Genomic DNA, 9,831 nt, shown 5'->3' on the forward strand with positions numbered 1-9,831 from the left:
TAACCTTTAATTACATTTCCCTCGTCGCTTCTTGGTGAGCAAATGAACCAATTTATGCTATAGTCGGTTAATTTTAATAGGTTAATTGTTATTACAAAATAGTTAATTATAACTGAAAATAAGGGCAATAAAACGCATATCATCATAGTTTTAGCTTTATGACGTCCACTACTTTACATATGTTTCCTTCATTGTTTTTCAACAAGACTATTTGGAAGTGACATGTAGGCTCATGGCGAAGTGTGATATGCTCATACTATAGACTAATTTATTCAGTTTTAGATATAAGGCGATTATCAATATCTAAATTTAAACTTATATTGTGAAAATTGTCTTATGTTATATCTTCGTCTTAAGTTATTATTATATACTCAGCATCATTAACTGATCACTTGTGAACACAATGAGAAAGTCAAAAGAAATTTAACTCACTTATAATAGTGCCTTTCAACTTAAAACCACTAGGGTTCCAAACGCACCATGATATCAGAAGAGCACATAAAAAAGTCATGTTTTATGATATTTTTGTAGACACTTTCGTAATACTTATCTATAATATATAACATAATTATAACAGATCACTAGAGTGTCATAATAAGAATGAGACTGAGCTCAATTTGATAGAATCTAGTTATAAAATGAACTCATTTATAATGGCTTTCTTCAATTTAAAACTACTATGGTAACAAACGCACTATGTTCTCAAAAGAGAATATAAAACTCAGCTTTTTAAGTTTTCGTGGTCACTTACACAGTATATATCTAGAAAATTTTAAGATCACTCACACGGATCACTTAAGTATGTACGTCATGGAAAGAACGCGACAAAAGCTCATTTTGATAAAAACTAGAAATAAAATAAAATAAGCTTTTTAAAACAGCTTTCTTCAATATAAAACTAATATGGCTCCAAACGCACTATAATCTCAGAAGAGCATATAAAACTTAACTTTTTAAGTTTTTATGGTCACTTACACGGTATATATCTAGAAAGTTTAGAAACATTTACACCGTTCACCAACATACGTCATGAAAAGAATGCGACAAAAGCTCAATCTGATAAAAACTAGAAATAAAATGAACTTTTATCAACGGCTTTCTTCAACATAAAACTACTATGGTATTAAATGCATTATGATATAGCAAGAGACATAAAAACTAGATCTTTTTAAGGGTTGTGGTCGCTTATATACTATATATCTAGAAAATTCATGATCACTTACACTTATCACTTATGTACGTCGTAAATATAATGCAACTAGAGCCTAATTTGACAGAAAACTAGAAGTAAATTGATCTCAGGGCGGTATTCTTTCACTTAAAGCTCCTTGGTTAACAAACGCATCCTCAACTATGAAAAGCCTACAACAACACGGAGGGTTCGTTTTTTAACCATTTTACAATTTTCTTTAAAATAGTAGTAATATCAATAAATTTCAAAACTCTATTAACGTTGTAAAAGATTGTTTTAATTTAATTTTTTTTTTTCAGTCATTTAAACTATAATATGTTATTTATTATTCCGTGATATTATGTTAAAATAAGCTGTTGACTTTGAAGCTTACTATTAAACCAGCGACATCTAGCTTCAACTAATATCTCAGTGTTCCTCTTGTCTGATATAGACTCACGTCAGACGGGATTACACCATGTCAGACATAAGTCTATAGTCTGGACAATTTGAATACAAGAACAGATTAACATAATGGTTGGTATATTGTGAATTAAATTTATTCACATAACTATTAGAAACCCCTTTCGTACAAGATTGTTAAAGAAATGTACATTTCTCTTGATTTTTAAATATTTCTTTATAATAACAAAGAAACATAAATATTCTATTTATAATACTAGATTTGATAGCTTCGTTTTTGTAAATTGGTTTTATGTTTATCGATGTAAGTGTGAAGCTAAGAAATTATTTTTCACAACGCTACACTAAGTTCATAATCATCGTCATCATTTCAGTTAAACGAAGGCTCCTGCTGGAAATAGGTCTTCTCAACTAATTTTCAAAATAACCGATTGGACATGGCCTGTATTCATAAAGATGTGGTACAATGGTGAAATTATTTTATTCTACTGTTAATATGAAAATATATATGCGAAGTGCTAAATTTTTAAAATTTCAGCGGTTGGATGGATTTTCACAGGTGATTATAGGCCCGCACTATAGATTTCCCTTAACACTTATTAAGCAGTCTTCAGCATCTTCCGCGATCTTTACAATGTCGTATGTCCACCTTGTGGGTGTACATTCTATGCTGCGTTTGTAAATCGCACTTACTATAGTTCTGCGCTCTGTGACTTTTTTTGTTTTCGGGGGGGAAATCTTTCAGATGTTCAAGATACCCTGGCTTTAGGGAAAGGACAGTTTTATGTGGGACTCCTACCCACTGAAACCATCCCGATGATAGCTGCGCTGTGCGGGGACCGCGGTCTCTCCCGGTCAAAAATCGCGATGCGATCTTCCATCACGCTATGCTATTTTACATAGCTCGTCCCGGCTATGTGACCTGCAAACTGCCCATTCAACTTACCTCGAACATATGCTTAATAATAATCTACCTAAAAGTAAAATATATAACGTGATCATAGATTAAGCGTTAACTATACATGGTGTCTTTATGTAAAATTTTACTAAATTAGTTATTCCCTAGTGTGATTTGCCAAAATTTATAACGTCAATTAGGACCAAGTATGATCAAAGGTACATAATAATTAGAAAATGTACTATAAATATATGTTTAAAAAATTGTTACTGTTTGTAATATTAAACGATATAAGACGCTTGTGAATAAGCTTGTTATAAGTTTAACAATCAAATCTGATAAAGTATTTAGTAACCAATAGCGACACAAGAAGGTCTGATTGCAAACAAGATTGTCCCGGGTACAAGCAATCAAGAGACGTTTGAAATCCTTAACCTACATAGTTCATAACAGCAGCAATTTTCAATTTAGATTTAAACGCCTTTTGTGTTCTAGTTTAAGGAAATTTTCTATTATATAATATAATATCTGACCGTATAGCATTTAATTTATAAAATATTTTTAACCTACTCAGACAAGAAGGGCGCTCATTTCAAACATATAATAATAAGAAAAGTTGCGATGTATATAATATTAGCATTAGTAAGAAATTAGTTTGTTATATCTATTTTTAAGCAAACATTTTCGGAAGCAACTGTGTACGCTGCAACGATTGTATTATACTTTTCCATGTGTTCTTTACTGCAGATGGACGACCACAGCAAAACGTAGGAATGCCCATAAGCTCGTCATGATGGCTGGGCTTGCGCTGACCGCATCTAACGACTTCCCGAAACCTTAGCCATGTCGTCGTTCAAGTGCGTACCTACCTAGGCCGCGTCTACCGGCTAGCAGTCGGTAATTTCCAATTTATAAAGGAAATTTATGATAAAAAACATATTACATTTTAAAGGTGTTTTGAGTTTTAATAGAGCTTGGCAATTAATTTTTCTGTGGTGGAGTTTAACAGGTTCGGTAGACAATGTTAGAAACAACACCTAACGAGCTGGAGCACAAAAATTAAAACGCTTGGATGAAAGATAGACACAGTATATTTTAAAAGTCATTAGCCTAAAACTTCAGAAAGATCAACACTGTAATAAATTATTTGTCATGCGAATGAATTAATTTTTACATAAAACTTTCACCACTCATTTGTACGTGTTAAACATTGATTCAAAATTGATATAAGATACTTTTTACTTCCATATTCCATCAAACACTAAAGATTTAATACAAATTCACAAAACAACAACTGATATGTCACTTGACGCCTTTCGCCATTATTATATTTTATAATATTTTTCGGCGTGAGACGCGGTTTTGATAACCACCTACAAATCATACGCCGCGCGTCCTTACATTTCGCTACAGTTCTATCGCTATATTACAATGTCCTGAAAATTATCACATAAATACTCGACTGAATTTGTAATCTAAATGTTTATCGTCTGTTGGAAAAGTATCAAAATTATTTATTTACACACCTGAAAATATACAAAGTTGTATATCAAAAAACATTACAATAAACACTGTGGCTGTGTAATAACTATTTATTTATTTATCAAGGCTAGAAATGATCAAAGATAATACAAAGCATCATGTATCGTGTCAGCAGATTATATATAAAATTAAATTTATCTATAACACTTAAGTGAATTATACGATATGATCATGACGAAATTATTAAATGGTTAGCTTCTATGAATTCATTTAGTTATTCCAATAATAAATAGAAAAATAAAATTTACAATTGACACGACACGACTTGAGAACATAAAATCGTGTACCGTGTAGGATGAATATCAGGCTATTTTTTATTCACAAATTTTATTCACAACCAAACGACTGTCAGATTCTGCAAGTCATAAAGGCTGACATCTGACCAGGCCATTTAAAAATAATGTAGATCTCGCAACTAAAATACACCACAGGAAGACCCAGAAAGAGGTGTCTGGAATGCGTAAAGGAAGATCTTAGGAGTATCGTGAGGAAGACATATTGCCAAAGAACGGCGAAAAAGAGCGAGATAGAAAAAGATCGTGGAGTAAGTAAAGATTCATAAAACGTTGTAAAGTTACAGGTAGGAAAAAAAGGATAAGATAATTTTCAGTTATGTTCTCTTAATTCGATTTACCTATATAGATTATTGGAGTTTTTCCACAATAAAAACAGGTATTCGTTTGATTAGGTATGTAAAGGTGTCGGGTCAGTGAAGGTGGACGTTTTCCCATTCCATTCTCGAGTACTGTACACGGCCCCTCTTTCTACAACGCTATGAACCCGATACCTGTACCGTGAACCGTTACATTGCTAAGAAGTTACGTCTCTTATATAACAAAGCAATAGTTCTATAAACAAAAGGGTTTTGGTTCTAATTTTCATATAATAGCTAACGAAAACCTGGTTACTTTTCACCGCAGCCTTATATATTTTTTTCTTGAGTATTCCAGGCAAAGTCTTTATAGAGTATTTTATCGCTTTAAAGCCCCCCTGGTCGTCAACGTCACTCCACGAGAGGGAAGCCGTTCAAAACATTCAATATCGCACAGACGCTTGTGTTTCTTCAGACCTAATTTGCAATGTAAATCACTATCTCTGCAGACTGCCCAGCTTTTTCAAAGCTAAGGCAAGTCAACAAGATGTACTTTCAAGATAAAGTTTAAAATAGAATTCTGTTTAAGCCTACTACGATAGCGTGAAACTAATTTATTACGGTATTCTATTTAGATCGTCTCTCACTCTCTGCCTTTGGTTATATAAAAAATTATTTAAAAGCCTCTACTATAATATTTCTTATTATTTTTAAACAAAAGAGTCTCGAAGAACGAAGTATCTCTAATATACTTTTTATTTATTTTTTTCTCGAGTCATAAGACTCACATAAGTTTTTAATTTTTTTCTCAATTTACAAAGTGAACATCATTTAAAAAGTGATTTTTTTTAAACAAAATAAGAACACAGTAAAATTTGACACAACGCATAAAAGTTTTTTTGTCTGTCTCTATTGACTAATTATAATAACTTTGAGTCTATAGTCAATAAGGATTAATAATATTTTATGTAAATCCAGTATGAAATTGCACATATATTGAAGTAAATAGAAAAACCGATATTTTTATCGCAAAATATACGATTCACATTAAGTTGAAGAAGAAAAAAAAGACCTTGTCAAAGACGTCCGATTTACTTTACCGTTCCGAAGCTCGTTCGTCTACTGGCAGAATTTAAAATTTAAATAACTTTACCGGGAGACAGTCCCTAGGATTATCGGTTATTTCCTCAAATAAGGATGCGGCATAACACTACTGTTGCATTTATTTATATTAATAATATTTATCTTAGATATCATATACGTAAAAAATTATCAAAGCGATTTTATTTTAATTTTCATAAATATAAATCATTTCTAATTGTCCTTAACATAGTGACGCAACACCTGTCGGAAGTGCTTGGGTGCAGACCACTTTTAACCGATCTTGTCGATCCTACGGCTAAAATGATAATGGTGAACATATTGATAATACAAAGTGTCCATCAAGTAACCAAAGTATTTCTCGAGACCATAATCAAGAAAACCTTATATTATTATAACAGTCAAAATATGAACATAAACTTATATTGTACATACTAACATATTTCCCGTAGTAATAAAAAGTATATTGAAATCAGCATACTGTAGTACAATTGCATGATCTTAATATCAATGTAATAACACCGTATCAGACAAAAGGGTCTTCTTTGTATGGAAATGCATGAAACTATGCTCGCTGTTCCATCACCAACAAACGCTGTCGCGTGCCGTGCTCTGAGCAGCTACAAGACGCGAGAATATTTTGTTGCCCAAGGCATAAGAATTTTTCCGTATTTTGTCCCTCTTTGAGAGCTGGACATGTTTCTATTTTGGTCATAGTAAGGTACGTTGCAATTGGCCTAGACGCTTTCAAAGTTCAAGTTTCAAGTTTCATACTCGCTTCAAAGATGCCATTAATTTTAAAGCTACAACTTTCCTGATACTGTAAATGAAATATATGCGTATACTATATCATGTATATATTTTATTTGATGGCAGAATTAAACATCACCATAGAATCCATCTCTATAAATAAACGTTGCGTGTAAACAAAAGACTGTTTTACTTTTTTGTTAATTAAGAAAAGGACCAATATTTAGCCACTTCCGCACATGCAGTGGCAGTCGCGCAATGAAATGTACCGCCCGCCAGCCCGCTAACAAATGCGTATGCGGCAAACACTCTGTGTTTGGCACTAATCGGTGTAACATAGCTCCTGAAGATGCCCCGTGGAGGTGTGAAACACGTGTTGAGTGATTTGGTGGTGGCAGTTGTGTGATTCGCATTGTTTGCCAAATATTGGTCCTTTTCTTACTTGGGATGGACTTCCGCGAGGTAACGCCTGATTCCATTAAACATTTTTTGTTAATTTTAAAATGGCAACCACCAGCCGGTAGACGTGGCATGGGTAAGCCCTCCTATAGGTAGACAGACAACATCGTTAAAATCGTTGGGAAGACGCTGGTTGAAGGCTGCGTAGGATCGGTCATCGTGGTGATCTTTGGAGAAGGCCTACGTCTTACAGCGAGCGTTCATCTACTGAAAAAAAGAAGAAGCAGAATAGTGATCTTATCACTGATCTCCATTCTTCTTCGGCCTACCTATGTTATTACACTATTCTATTTGATACTGTACTACATAGAAAACAATTATTTTAAAAAGTATAAAAATGGACGAATCTAGCACTTATATATAATTTCAATATCTATACATTAATCTTTATTGTATATACATGATCACTAGCGTTAACCATTCTCTTCACACAATCATTTTCTTTCTCACAATCATTTTCTTCAACTAGCATTATTTAATCATGTCTGTAAAAAAATATTTAATTTTTATTTTAAAAACATCTATGTGTCAAACGTGTTCGTAACACGTTTGCACTTATTGAACCAACTGTAAACAGTAGCACAATGCCAAGAATCTTCACTAAAACAGATTTCTATCTGTGATTTTGTTAGATCACAACGAAGTCGTAAAAATAATAGTGTGCACACTATATATACATATATATATATATATATATATATATATATATATATATATATATATATATATATATATATATATATATATATATTTATATATATATATATATATATTGTGTACATATATAGTGAAAATGTAATTTTAAGGTTTTCCGCTAGTTTATAAAATAAGACAGAATGAGGTAATACACTGAAAAAGATATAAGAGTTTTAAAATTATTTTTAATGTTAATATAAATGGGTTATAAAAAATTTCAGTGTTCAGTTTAAATAAATATAATTACATGTTTGCTTTATAAATAAATATTGATCATAAGAATATATATGTACCAGACTATTTCACAACAGCTAAAAGGATTTACCGGAAACATCACTTCCTTGCTCCGAAGCTCGGTCGTGTGCTCACAAAATTTAAAATTTAAGTAACCCACCAAGGGACGTTCTTTAAGATTATCCTTTATTTCCTTGAAAGAACACGACCTGAAGTTCGACGTTAGTTCTATTGCATAACTTATAACTTTATAATTACACCACTCTTTACTTTAATTTCCTAGTTTTAATAATAACCCATATCTATTAGTATTTATACTGTTGTTTACAGAATAAAATTATTTTACAATTGATCTTTGAATTAGGGGTTATCGTACTTTACAGTATGTTAATAGGTATGTATCTGCTTCGTGATCTTTTTTATGTATAGTAATATAATATCCAATAGTTTATATAGTGCATTATTACAAAAAATGTTTTTTTTGTGAAATAAACTAAAAAAATATGCCTGGAAAGTTTTATGACGTTTCCCAACATTGTCTCGGGTTTATTAAAGAACAATTTATAAATATATATATATATATATATATATATATATATATATATATATATATCTTCAACTATGTCGCCGGTCCACCTGTTGGGAGGCCTTCCCACGTCGCGTCTATAGACTCATAGTTGCCACTCGAAAATCTTTCGACTACCGGCAGAACGAGCGATGTATCCCGTCTCCTGCCACTTCAGACGAATAATTCTTCGAGCTACGTTTAGAAGCTCCGATCAAAGCTCTTTCCATTGCACTCTGTGAGACGTTTATCCTCAAGAAATTTTCAACTTTCAACAATTTTATTACATTGATCACCTCTGTACGTGTTAATATATATGGAAATAGGATGGAAGAAAGGCGAGGAAACAAAGAAGGTATAAAAGAGCAAAACGAAAGATATTGTGAAGGACAAGAGTAAAGAATGAAAGATACTGTGACGCGTGAAAGAGAGTGATAAATAAAGAAAAGACTGAAAAAAAATTATTGCACAATAAAGTCCCGGATCCCAAAAAGTGAGGGGTACGAGAGGCCCCCAATAGCGGGGGCCATTAAAAAATATATATAAGCATCCAGTTTTATAGAAACTACAATCATATCAGTTCTCCTGTAATGACTTCATTTACTTAAAATTTAACTTTAACTTGGTATTCAAAGTTAACATTCAACTTGAATATAAATTAAAGGGTTTGAGAAAGGAGATATAACGATGTGAGGAAAAATGGAACGACTTTTTAATATGCAAAAATTTCATATTTATTTATGATGACATAAAAATTATGCTCCAGGTGAGGCTCGAACTCACAACCCCGGCATAGCTCAGGACACTGACTTATAAGTACCGTGCGCTAACCAATTGCGCCACTGGAGCGACGGCTTATTTTGTAAATAAAGTTATCGAAAATCAAAATGGAAAGACCTCTAATCTACGAGAAGTCCATAGCAAACTCAATCTCTTTTGTCGTTTTTAAACAATGACTGTCTAGAACGATTTGGAAGCACTTCATTTTTTACGCTGCCTATGATGTCCGCCCACAAGAAGAAGATGATATTGTAGATAAAATTTCTTTAAATCTTCTCAATGATTGTTCATTTAGTGACAAGAAGAATAATATCACTTAAAATTGTTAATGCAAAACTTTGATAAAAATTTAATTTTTTGCATATATATCTTTCGTAATGTTTTTAACATGAAACTACGATTTCCTTTACGATTTATAACCAATCATGATGTTATATAAAATAAATAAAATGCCTTTCGTAGATATTGAACCCACGACTAAACTTCGCCTATATCACAGAATTAATGAACTGTATAGGTAATGAATTTTTATTTAACACTTGCTGTCCCTTCAGAATTTGTACTGCCAGAAGTTATCAACCTGTCGCAAAGTAAAAAATAAGCTATTTCATAGAAAACAC

The 9,831-nt window shown here is 32.2% G+C and overlaps 1 non-coding gene across 1 annotated transcript; it reads right to left on the reverse strand.

Annotated features, from left to right (window-relative positions):
• Positions 1–9,189: 9,189 nt before the first annotated feature.
• TRNAI-UAU (transfer RNA isoleucine (anticodon UAU)) lies at positions 9,190–9,280 on the reverse strand. The gene is given in 2 exon segments: positions 9,190–9,225; positions 9,243–9,280. It is a non-coding gene; the product is annotated as a tRNA-Ile (tRNA).
• Positions 9,281–9,831: the final 551 nt, after the last annotated feature.

Source organism: Battus philenor, unplaced genomic scaffold, assembly GCF_028537555.1.
Source record: "Battus philenor isolate CCGP_79_NKW_IND1 unplaced genomic scaffold, ilBatPhil1.0.hap1 SCAF_8, whole genome shotgun sequence".
NCBI lineage: Eukaryota > Metazoa > Arthropoda > Insecta > Lepidoptera > Papilionidae > Battus > Battus philenor.